This window comes from Manis pentadactyla, chromosome X, assembly GCF_030020395.1.
Source record: "Manis pentadactyla isolate mManPen7 chromosome X, mManPen7.hap1, whole genome shotgun sequence".
Lineage (NCBI taxonomy): Eukaryota > Metazoa > Chordata > Mammalia > Pholidota > Manidae > Manis > Manis pentadactyla.
This window is the reverse complement of record NC_080038.1, coordinates 69,948,689-69,961,707: the sequence shown is the minus strand read 5'-3', so window position 1 is coordinate 69,961,707 and position 13,019 is coordinate 69,948,689. Positions and strand designations below refer to the sequence as shown.

Here is a 13,019-nt window from a genome sequence, read left to right as displayed (position 1 = left end):
AACCCCATACACAAAAGTAAATTCGAAATGGATCAAAGACCTGAATGTAAGTCATGAAACCATAAAACTCTTAGAAAAAAACATAGGCAAAATTCTCATGGACATAAACATGAGTGACTTCTTCATGAACATATCTTCCCTGGCAAGGGAAACAAAGGCAAAAATGAACAAGTAGGACTATATCAAGCTAAAAAGCTTCTGTACAGCAAAGGACACCATCAATAGAACAAAAATGTATCCTACAGTATGGGAGAATATATTCATAAATGACAGATCCGATAAAGGGTTGACATCCAAAATATATAAAGAGCTCACACACCTCAACAAACAAAAAGCAAATAATCCAATTAGAAAATGGGCAGAGGAGCTGAATAGACAGTTCTCTAAAGAAGAAATTCAGATGACCAACACATGAAAAGATGCTCCACATCGCTTGTCATCAGAGAAATGCAAATTAAAACCACAATGAAATATCACCTCACACCAGTAAGGATCACCATCATCGAAAAGACAAACAACAACAAATGTTGTTGAGGTTGTGGAGAAAGGGGAACCCTCCTACAATGCTGGTGGGAATGTCAATTAGTTCAACCATTGTGGAAAGCAGTATGGAGGTTCCTCAAAATGCTCAAAATAGAAATACCATTTGACCCAGGAATTCCACTTGTAGGAATTTACCCCAAGAATGCAGCAGCCCAGTTTGAAAAAGACAGATGCACCCCTATGTTTATCGCTGCACTATTTACAATAGCCAAGATATGGAAGCAATCTAAATTTCCATCAGCAGATGAATGGATAAAGAAGAGGTGGTACATATACACAATGGAATATTACTCAGCCATAAGAAGAAAACAAATCCTACCATTTGCAACAACATGGATGGAGCTAGAGGGTATTATGCTCAGTGAAATAAGCCTGGCGTAGAAAGACAAGTACCAAATGATTTCACTCATATGTGGAGTATAAGAACAAAGGAAAACTGAAGGAACAAAACAGCAGCAGAATCACAGAACCCAAGAGTGGACTAATAGTTACCAAAGGGGAAGGGACTGGGAAGGATGGGTGGGAAGGGAGGGACAAGGGCGGGTAAAAATAAAGGGGGTATTACAGTTAGCATGTATAGTGTGTCAGGGGCTTTGCAACACAGAGAAGACAAGTAGTGATTTACAGCATCTTACTATGCTGATGGACAGTGACTGTAATGGGGTGGGGTGGGGACTTGATGAAGGGGGAGCCTAGTAAACATAATCTTCTTCATGTAATTGTAGATTAATGATACCAAAATTAAAAAAAAAAAATAATAATAATAATAAATTTCTTCATCTAATGCAAAAAAAAATAGAAATACCCTACAATCAAGCAATTACACTTCTAGGTATTTATCTGAAGAAAACAAACACACTAGTTTGAATATACATATGCACCCTTATGTTCATCACAGCATTATTTATAATAAGCAAGAAATGGAAGCAACCTAAATGCCCATGAATGGATAAAGAAGATGTGGTGCATATATTCAATGTAATATAACTCAGCCATGCAAAGGAATGAAATCTTGCCATTTGTAACAACATGGATGAACCTAGAGAGTATCATACTAAGTGAAATAAGTTACAGAAAGTCAGACTTCAAATACAACTTGATTTCAGTTATATATATGGAATGTAAAAAACAAACCAAAGAACAAACATAACAAAACAGAAACAGACTCATAGATACAGAAAACAAATTGGTGGTTGCCAGAGGGGAGTGGAGTGGCAGGGTGGACAAAATAAGTGTAGATGACTAAGAGGTATTTTATTATAATAAAATAAATAAGACATGGGGATGTAATGCACAACATAGGGAATTTAGTCGATAATATTGTAACATCTTTGTATGTGACAGATGGTAATTAGATTTATTATGGTGACCATTTCACAATGTGTATAAATACCAAATCACTAAGTTGTACACTTGAACCTAATACAGTATGTTATGTCAACTATGCTTCAATGAAAAAATTCATACATAACAAGGTTACTTTAACTTTAAATGTGAAAATATGGATGAAATTGCCTAGCACATGGCCTGTCTGTCAGAGGTATTCAATAAATATCCATTCTTGTTAAGCAGGAATTGAGGCTTTTTAGTGTCCTATATACCAGAAGACTTTGAAAGACAAGCCTAAGTGTTTTAAGTTTATTCTGATATTACCAAAACATAATATTTACTGACAATGTCATCACTATTTCTGGATCTTCATAACCTAATGATCATTTCTGTATCATACAGGTGTAACAAGAAGGAGACCAGATTTCAGAATTTACCAGAATTTGGGGGAGGGGGTGGAAATCCGCCTACAGGAGAAAAACATCCAGAGCAAAACACCAGATTAGATGTCCCAGGGGATTACATGTGTCCCAGAAGGCTGAAAGCAAAAACACAAATTTTGGGGCATGTTGAGAACGAAGACATGGAGAATAGCATGAAGTAAGAAAGAAAGTGAGAATGGAGAACAGGAAGGAACAGAGATTTGAATTATGGTTGTAGAGACTTTAAGGAGATGGACGGAAATGGACAAGAGAAGAGGAATTTTATCAAGCTTTACTGTTTGACGTGTTGTGTGAACCCTGTGCTGCCCCTTTAAGAAAATCTATAGAAAAGGTTGAAAAAAGCTATTGAAGTTAGATTTGTTTTTGACTCTCTGCTAAGATCTACCACAAGGTGGCCTCAGTATTAACAGTTTACACAGGCCTAAAGTTTCTCACTGCATCTCTCAGCAGAAAGAACAGCTGATTGCACATTGCCTGGACCCTAAGAAGCTTGAAGCCTTTGCATTCTCCAAAACCCACCCACAAATCCTATGGGGAGAACTTGATCTTTTCAACCATCCCATTTCTGGAAAGTAAGGAAAAGGGGTGGGAAGATCTTCAGCTGACTAACCTGAAGTAGGCTCAGATTTGAAGTCTGCAAAACCTGGCTTCAAATCCCAGCTCTGTCACTTACCAGTTATGTTCAAGTTTCAGCCTCAGTTCCCTCATCTGTAACTCAGAATGCAATTAGTGGCCCAATTTCCACCTTGTTACTCAGGCCAAAAGTTTGTGGATGAGCACTGAGCCCCACAGCCTCATGGTATGTTACCTGTCAGCTAGAGGTCTTTGTGGTCCCAGAGGAAAGCAGAACTGAACTGAGGAACCATGGAGCCAAATGGAGAGGGGCAGGGGAAGGAATGTTCCATGTTGCTGAAGAAGCTGCAGAGCTTCTCTTGGCCATATCAGGGAGCTTGAACCATGTCTAAATTCCATTTCAGCAAAACCCAAGAGGGGAACTGAAAGCTACTGTGGAGTTGACGAAGGCTTGGTTTCACTTGTGCAACGGGAACTGGTGCTGGGTGGGACTGGAAGTGAAAGTGGGGGGTGGCATGCCAGTTAAGGAGGGGGCCTGTAACTCACTAATACTTGAAAGGTATGACCTTAAGTAACAAGCTAATGCAAGAGGCTGATCCAGAAAACAGTTTCACTTAGTTCCCAGCCACTAGGGAACATTCAGAGCAAGTTGTGCTTTGGGTACCCTGGCCTTTTCCATTCCAGAAGGTAGGCCAGCTGCTCTTAGGTGGGGAAGTGAGGAGTAGAAGCATGACTTAGGCAGAATAAGGCATAAGCTATCATTGTCCTTGATTTCTGTGGATGAGGTTGGACAGCCCAGCTTGAGAAAAATGGAACAGGAAATTCCACTAAGAGGTACCTAGACTGCCACCCACCTGTTCCTTTCCAACTAGAGATTTTCTTGCCTTATGGCTTAATCCATCCTGGGATCATCTGTGATCCTAGCCCCAGATATAACCCATGGATCTTTATTGCTAATCTAGCCTTAAAAAGTAGTTAGAGAATGCCAGAGGTGGGAGGGTCTTATATAGGTCAAGACCTTAAAGCTGGCCTATGTCTAATGCACATTAGAAGAAGCTGGGCCTATTTGTCAAGATCTCCAGGGAAGGAGAGTCCTGACCCTCTCAGTAGTTTACACAAGTATTTGTTTAGTTGTTCCTCCCAATCCTGATTTTCTAGGCTTTACTCTCTGTGGCTTAAACCTATCCTCTTTTATTTTACTTTACTAGAAGTGAATGGAAATTGTAGCACACATTACCTAGGGCAAATGTAAAACTGATACATGCTTATAAAAATAAGACACACTGGGGACAAAAGGACAACCTAACAACTTAGGTTGTGTTCTGAACAAAAAGAAGAAAGAAGATGATATGAAGACATTGACCATACATAATTTATCAAACAAATCAGAACACTTTTGAGAGCAAAAGGGGGCATCAAACGTAACAGTCATTAATTGAGCTGTAGCAGGCTGCAACAGCTGGTCACCCAGGATATAAGATAACATGTGTAAGATGACAAAGAGACCCAGACTACTCAGCTATATTTTTTTTAGCTTCCAAGTTAAAACAATAACAGTCAACATTTCAAGTTGGAAATGATAGAATAAATATGGCTAAGAGGGAGCCAAATGCTAAGATAGTTGAGATGTTGGTAAGAGAAAATAGAGCTGTCTTAAATTCATGCATTTACATTAATTCATTTCCTACATATTTGTTGAGTACCTACTTCGTTTCAACTACTGTGCTACGTGATGCTCATGTCAAGAAGATGTGTAGGTCATAGTCCCTGCCCATGAGTAGTAATTTACAGAGTAGTAGATTTGTACACACAAGTAAATTATTCAACATGGAAGTAAACATTCTAATATAGGAATAAACAAAATGTTAAAGGAGTTGAAGTCTCCAAACCCATATCAGTAACATTCTGAGATATTAAACAACTTTATATCAGATCAAACAGGGATTTCTGGGAGAAAAAGTTGGTGGAGTAGGAAGGCAAGGCAAAAACCTCCTCCCAAAAACACATAAAACATGGAAATACAGCAAATAAAACTAAACCTGAAAATGACCTGCAGACTGCAGAAATGACTACCTACATCTGGGGAAGAAGAAAAGACCTCACAGAAAGGGTAAAGTGACAAAGCCAAGATCCACAGGGACCCAAGCCCTTCCTCTCACCCCAGCCACAGGCAGAAAAAGAAGGAATGGAGCAGAGAGGGGGTAGGAGCCCAGGATCGCTTAATGCCTAGTCCTGGAGATCTGCTCCAGGACCACAAGCCTACGTTATATGGTGCTCTAGTGATTAGTGTGGCTGGACAACAAAGACAGATGGAACACTCAGGAAGGTTGAGATTCTAGCTGCTTGGAGAACAGGAACATTCTAATGGCCCCCCTGAGAAAAAACCAAAGTGGGCAGTTAGAAATACTTCCCAGCAGCAAGAGGGCCACCAGAGGGGTGAGGGTTAAATGGAGCTCTCTTCTCAGGACAAAGGGCAGGTTGATGGTACCTCCCCAGTGTGCCCTCAGCCCAAGAGGTCAGGAAGTCTCAGGAACCCTAGGTGCTCCATCCCTCTCACTGGAAATGTAGCACTGAGTCTCCTCTCTATGCATACAGCTAGCAGACAACCCACTTGGCCTGGTTGTAGTGTCAGACTTTCCTGCTGGGTAGGCATATGGAAGCCCTCCAAGCTTTCTCAGCTCTGTTTCAGCCCAGCCAGGGAGGTGCCTGAGGGAGCTAGCCCTGGGAACTCCTTCCTCCCCTTGGGCAGTGGGTACTACCCACATGAGGCTTCGGCCATTGCTGCAGGCCAGGCAGAGGGTGGTCCTGCCCACAGAAACTCCAAAGGCTCAGCCCCGAGGCTTCTCTCTGCACACACAATCAGAGGATGGCCCACTTGGCCTGGCAGTAGTGTTAGACTTTGCTGCCTGGTAGGCAGAGGGAGGCCCTCCAAAATTTCTCACCCCTCTTTCAGCCTAGCAGGAATAGTGCCTGTGGTAGCCAGCCCTGGGATCTCCTTCCTCACTGTGGGCATGGGGTCCTAGGCACCTGCAGCCCCAGGCATTGCTGCAGGCCAGGCAGAGGGCAGCCCTGTTCATAGCAACTCCAGCAGAGACTTCTGATCTGATCACAAAAGCAAGGTAAAGAGTACTGAGCTTGTGGACACTAAAGGATGCCTCCTTCAAAAAGCTATTACTCCATAGGAAGAAATACAAAAGAAAACCTGACAGAATGAGGAAGCAGAGGAATATGTTCCAAGCAAAACTACAAGACAAAACACTAGAAAAAGTGCTAAATGAAACAAAAATCACCAATCTTCTTGATAAAGACTTCAAAGAAAAAGTCATAAACATGCTTATGAATCTACAGAAAAATATTCAAGATCTCATGGAAGACTTCAACAAAAAGATAGAAGTCCTGGAAAAGAGCCACTCAGAGCTGAAGAATACAGTATCTGAAATGAAACAATACAATGGAGAGATTTAAAAGTGTATTAGATCATGTAGAGGAGATGGTAAATGAAATAGAAATTAGAGAACAGGAAAACAAAGATGCTGAGGGACAGAGAGAAAAAAGGATCTCTAGGAATGAAAGTGATAAGAGAGCTATGTGACTAATCCAAATTAAACAATATTCACATAATAGGGGTACCAGAAGGACAAGGGAAAGACAAAAGGATAGAAAGTCTCTTTAAGGAAATAATTGTTGAAAATTTTCCCAATGTGGGGAAGGAAATAGACACTCAGGTCATGGATGCACAGAACTCCCCTAACAAAAGGAACCAAAGGAAGAAAACACTAAGACATATAATATCAAAACTGGCAAAGATCAAGGCTAAGGAGATTGTGTTATCAGAAGAGACAAAAAAAGATTACTTATAATGGAAATCCCATCAGGCTATCAGCAGATTTCTCAGCAGGAACTTTACAGGTCAGAAGGGAGTAGCACGAAATATTTAATGTACTGAACAGAAGGACACCCAACCAAGAATCCTCTATTGGCGAGATTATCATTTAAATTTGAAGCAGGAATTAAACAATTTTCAAATAAACAAAAGTTGAAGGAATTCACCACCACTAAGCCAGTAGTATGTAATATGTTAAAGGAACTGCTGTAGATGGAAATGACCCTAAGCCTAAACAGTTTTCACCAGTGAAAATAAACCCACAATAAAGGTAGTAGACCAACTAATTACCAAGGAAGTACAAAATTAAAACAAAACAAAAGAAGCAAAATCAACCATACATAAAATCAGTCAAGGGATACACAAATAGTGCAGATTATGACATCAAATATGAAAAATGTGGAGGAGGAAGAAGAAGAAGGGAAAAAAATACCTTTAGATTGTGTCTGAAATAGAGTGATCTGCAATTTAAGATAGACTATTATATACTAAAAAAGCTATCCTTGAACCTTTGGTATCCACAAAACTAAAGCCTACAATAAATACACACTCACAAAAATAAATAAATTTTAAAAAGAGGGAGAAATCCAATTACAACACTAAAGACAACCATCAATAACAACAGGAGAATATAAAAGGAATAAGGAAGAGATAGGAGATATAAAAAACAGCAGAAAACAATTACTGAAATGGCAAGAAATATGTATCTATCAATACTCATCTTAAATGAAAATGGACTGAATGAATCAATCAAAAGACACAGAGTGGCAGAATGGATAAGGAAACAAGACCCATCTATGTGCTGCCAACAGGAGACTCACTTCAGACCCAAAGACATACAGAGACTAAAACTAAAGGCATAGAAAAAGATATTTCATGCAACTAACAGGGAGCAAAAAGCCGATGTTGCAGTACTTGTATCAGACAAAATAGTCTTTAAAACAAAGAAAGTCACAAGAGACAAAGAAGGACATTACATAATGATGAAGGGGTCAGTCCAACAAGAGGATATAACCACTATAAATATCTGTGCACCCAACATAGGAGCACTGTAAATATGCAAAACAAATACTACCAGAATTAAAGGAAGAAATAGATTGCAATACATACTTTAACACACCACTCACATCAATAGACAGATCAACCACACAGAAGATAAGTAAGGAAACAGATCAACAAGAGAGAAAATAAACAAGGAAACAGAGGTACTGAACAATACATTAGATCAAGTGGATTTAACAGATACCTATAAACACTCCACCCAAAAGCAGCAGGATACACATTTACCCAAGTGTACATGGAACATTCTCCAGAATAGATCACATACTAGGTCACAAGAAGAGCCTCAATAAATTCAAAAAGATTGAAATTGTATCAGGCAGATTTCAGACCACAGTGCTATGAAACTGGAAATAAATTACACAAAAATCAAAAAGACTTACAAACACACAGAGGCTAAACAACGTGCTTCTAAATAATCAATAGATCAATGAATAAATTAAAGCAGAAATCAAGCAATACATAGAGAAAAATGAAAAGAAAAATACAACAGCCCATAACATGTGGGACATGGCAAAGGCATTTCTAAGAGGAAAGTATGTAGCAACACAGGCTTACCTCAAGAAACAAGAACAATCCCAAATAAACAGTCTAAAATCCCAATTAGAGAAACTAGATAAAGAAGAACAAATGAAATCCAAAGTCAGTAGGAGTGGGGACATAATAAAGATCAGAGCAGAAATAAATAAAATCATGAAGAATAAAACAATAGAAAAAATTAATGAAACCAAGAGCTGGTTCATTGAGAAAATAATCAAAATAGATAAACCCCTAGCCAGACTTATCAAGAAAAAAAGAGGGTCTACACACACAAACAGAATCAGAAATGAGAAAGGAAACATCATTATGGACACCACCAAAATACAAAGAAATATGAGAGAATACTAGGAAAAATTATATGCTAACAAACTGGATAACTGAGAAGAAATGAACTACTTTTAATAAAAATACAATCTTCCAAGACTGATCCAGGAAGAAACAGAAAATCTGAACAGACCAATTACCAGCAATGAAATTGAATCAGTAATAAAAAAATTACCCAAGAACAAAACCTCTGGACCAGATTGCTCCACCACTGAATTTTATCAGACATTTAGAAAAGACCAAATATCCATCCTCCTTAAAGCTTTCCAAAAAGTAGAAGAAGAGGGAATACTTCCAAACTCATTCTACGAAGCCAGCATTACTCTAATACCAAAGGCAGGCAAAGACACCACAAAAAAAGGAAATTGCAGACCAATATCTCTGATGAACACAGATGGAAAAATCCTCAACAAAATATTAGCAACCTGAATTCAAAAATATATCAGAAAGATCATCCATCATCCAGGGATGCAAGGGTCGTACAATATTTGTAAATCAATCAATACCATATACCACATGAAAAAGAGGGATATGAAAGACAAAATCACATGATCATCTCAATAGATGCTGAAAAAGCATTCAACAAAATTCAACATCCATTTATGATAAAAACTCTCAACAAAATGGTAAGTACTTCAACATAATAAAGGCCATATATGACAAACCCACCGCCAACATCATACTTAACAGGGAAAAGCTGAAAGCTTTTCCTCTAAGATCAGAAAAAAGACAAGGATGCCCATTCTCCTCACTTTTATTCAACATAGTACTGGAGGTCCTAGCCATGGCAATCAGACAACACAAAGAGATAAAAGGCATCCAAATTGGTAAGGAAGAAATTGAATTGTCATTGTTCTCAGGCAACATGATATTATAAATAGAAAACCCTAAAGACTCCACTAAAAACTACTAGAACTAATACCTGAATTCAGCAAAGTTGCAGAATACAAAATTAATACACAGAAATCTGTTGCATTCCTATATACGAAAAATGAACTAGCAGAAGGAGAAATCAGGAAAACAATTCCATTCACAATTGCATCAAAAAGAATAAAATACCTAGGAATAAACCTAACCAAAGAAGTGAAAGACCTATACCCTGAAAACTACAAGACACTCTTAAGAGAAACTAAGGAGGACACTAACAAATGGAAACTCATCCCATGCTCTTGGCTAGGAAGAATTAATTGTCAAAATGGCCATCCTGCCCAAAGCAATATACAGATTCAATGCAATCCCTATCAAAATACCAACAGCAGTCTTCAATGAACTAGAACAAATAGTTCTAAAATTCCTATGGAAACACAGAAGACTCCAATAGCAAAAGCAATCCTGAAAAAGAAGAACAAAGCTGGGGGGATTATGCTCCCCAACTTCAAGATCTAATACACAGCCACAGTAATCAAGACAATTTGGTACTGGCAGAAGAACAGACCCATAGATCAATGGAACAGAATAGAGACCCCAGATATAAACCATGCATATATGGTCAATTAATATATGATAAAGGAGGCATGAATATACAATGGGAAAAAGACAGCCTTTTCAACAACTGGTGTAGGCAAAACTGGACAGCTACATGTAAGAGAATGAAACTAGATTATTGTCTAACTCCATACACAAAAGTAAACTCCAAATGGATCAAAGACCTGTATGTAACTTATGAAACCATAAAACTCTAAGAAGAAAAGTTAGGCAAAAAATCGCTTGAACAATTTTTTCCTGGACACATGTCAGGCAACAGAAACAAAATAAAAAATGAACAAGTCAGACTGCATCAAACTAAAAATCTTCTGTACAGCAAAGCACACCAACAGTAGAACAAAAAGGCATCCTATGGTATGGGAAAATATATTTGTAAATGACTCATCTGATAAGAGGTTAACATCCAAAATATATAAAGAATTCACACACTTCAACACCCAAAAAACATAACCCTATTAAAAAATGCACAGAGGACCTGAATAGACATTTTTCTGAAAAAATACAGATGGCCAACAGGCACATGAAAAGATGCTCCATGTTGCTAAAAATCAGGAAATGCAAATTAAAACCACAATGAGATATCACCTCACACCAGTTAGAATGGCCAACATCCAAAAGACAAGAAATAATAAATGCTGGTGAGGGTGTGGAGAAATAGGAACCCTCCTAGGCTGTTGGTGAGACTGCAAATTGATGCAACCACTATGGAAAGCAGTATGGGGGTTCCTCAAAATACTAAAAATTGAAATACCATTTGACCCATAAATCCACTCCTAGGAATTTACCTGAAGAAAACAAAATCCCTGATTCAAAAGATATATTCACCCTTATGTTCATTGCTGCACTGTTTGCATCAGTCAAAATATGGAAGTAACCTAAGTGTCCATCAATAGATGACTGGATAAAGAAGAGGTGGTACATATACACAATGGAATACTATTCAGCCATAAAAAGAAAAGAAATCCTTCCATTTGCAACAACACGGATGGATCTAGAGGGTATTATGCTCAGTGAAATAAGCCAGGCAGAGGAAGATAAATACCATATGATTTCACTTATTCATGGAATATTAAAAAAAAGCAAATCAGAAGGAACAAAACAGCAGTAGACTCTTAGACACTGAGAAGTGACTAGTGGCTACCAAGGGGGAGGGGTGTGGGCGCAGGCAGGGTGGAGGGGGACTGTTGAACACTGTGGTGTACATTTGATAAAATAAAAATAAAGAATCTGTAAGGGACAGGAACCATATATTCCTTATCTTTGTATGTACCAAATAAAATGGTTTATTCATAATATGAGCTCAGCATACATGGGCTGAGTTGATTTTCTTCGTCAGCTCTCCTGACAAATTTCTCAACAGTCAGAGTTCATCCATATTGGGATGGCCTTCCTTTGAGAGAGCAAGCTCTAGACACTGAAAATGTTCAAGCAGGGCAGGGAGTGCATAGAGGAAATTCCTGAACTGATGAGAAGGCTGGACACTAAACATCCTTTAACAGCGTTTCCAACTCAGTCTATGGTTTTAGAAGTCTCACAGCACTGGGAAGGCAGCATAGTATAGTGGCTGAGAGTATGGGATCTGGAGCCAGACTGTCAAGGTATAACTTCTGACTCTGCTGCTTACTCACTTTATGGCCTTGGGCAAATATTTAATTTCTCAGTCTCAATTTCTTCCTCTGTGAAATGGGGATAAAAATTCACCTATGCATAAAGTTGTTGAAGATTAAATGAGTTAATACGTCAAGCACCAGTACCTGACACAGAGCTAAAAACTATACAAATGTTTTTCAAATAAATAAAATATATGATTTCTCCTCTCTGCCCCGTTCACTTTGTCCCTTTATATTTTGAAATCCAAAACTGAAGCTTTAAAAAAGCCTGGACCAAAGTATAGCCCAAAGGAAGACTAACTTTGCAGCTCTAATCCATACCGTTCCCAATACTATGACCCCATATGCTTGGATCTTGGATGGCTTGCCCTTTGGATGGCTTTCCAAAGATCTTTTGCCAATCTGAAATTCCAGGACCCTACTTCAGAACCCAGGGAGTGGTAGGAACATCCCAGCTCCTTAGTTGATTTCTTGGTCAGTGCTGGCATTGCTCTAGCAATGAGGGATGTAAGATGTACTTTCTGGTTTAGCAGACAGGCAGTAAACCTAAATTTCAGTCAACTCAGTGAGTTGGCTAGAGAAAATCATATACTTCACCTGCATTTAACCTGTCAGTAAGAGCCCACTTCAGCCTGGCTGACTTCTTAAACAATAGCATTACTGTGAGGGTCAAGGAAAAGACAGCAAGTCTGGTGACTGTGAAAGAACAAAAGCTCCCTCAAATCAGACATACCTGAGTTCAAATCCTGGCTCTGCCTGACATTGTGTCCCCTTCAGGAAGTCAGATCACGTAAGCTCAGTCTTTTCTGTAAAAGGCAATAAGAATCTCACAAAGTTATTGTAAGGATTAAATATAGTGATGTAAGTAAAATATTTAGCACATAAAGCCTCAATGGAACCATACTTGCCCACATTCAACATGCCTTCCCCCACATGTATATGAACATTACCTCATTTCTAGATACCCCTATTATGACAAGAAGCCAAGAGATGTGAAATAACAGATTGACTTAACTGCAAACAGAAGTTCACATTATCTCACTGCTGCTCCAAGATTCAACATTTACAAGAATAAAATAATTTTTGCCCCTGCAAAACACTTTCAAAACAAGTATGATGAGTTCAGACTTCTCCCCTCCAAAAATTTCACTGTGCAATGGAAGTGGTTTATTGTTGTGTGCATTTTATTCATTGGCAAATGTGGGGAGCCTCCCTTCATTGGTCCTTCCT

The 13,019-nt window shown here is 38.7% G+C and overlaps 1 protein-coding gene across 2 annotated transcripts in view; it reads right to left on the bottom strand.

The window, feature by feature from the left end:
* Nucleotides 1-12,939, bottom strand: part of LOC118934053 (toll-like receptor 13) — a 32,331-nt gene extending 19,392 nt beyond the window's left edge. The window contains exons 1-2 of one of the 2 annotated variants that reach the window (XM_036929147.2): nt 12,805-12,939; nt 12,523-12,595 (exon numbers count right to left, since the gene is read on the bottom strand). The gene's annotated coding sequence lies outside the window, so the exon portion shown is untranslated. Of the gene's footprint in view, nt 1-12,522; nt 12,596-12,739 lie in introns of both variants that reach the window. The other variant, XM_036929148.2, reaches the window with a different exon arrangement.
* Nucleotides 12,940-13,019: the final 80 nt, after the last annotated feature.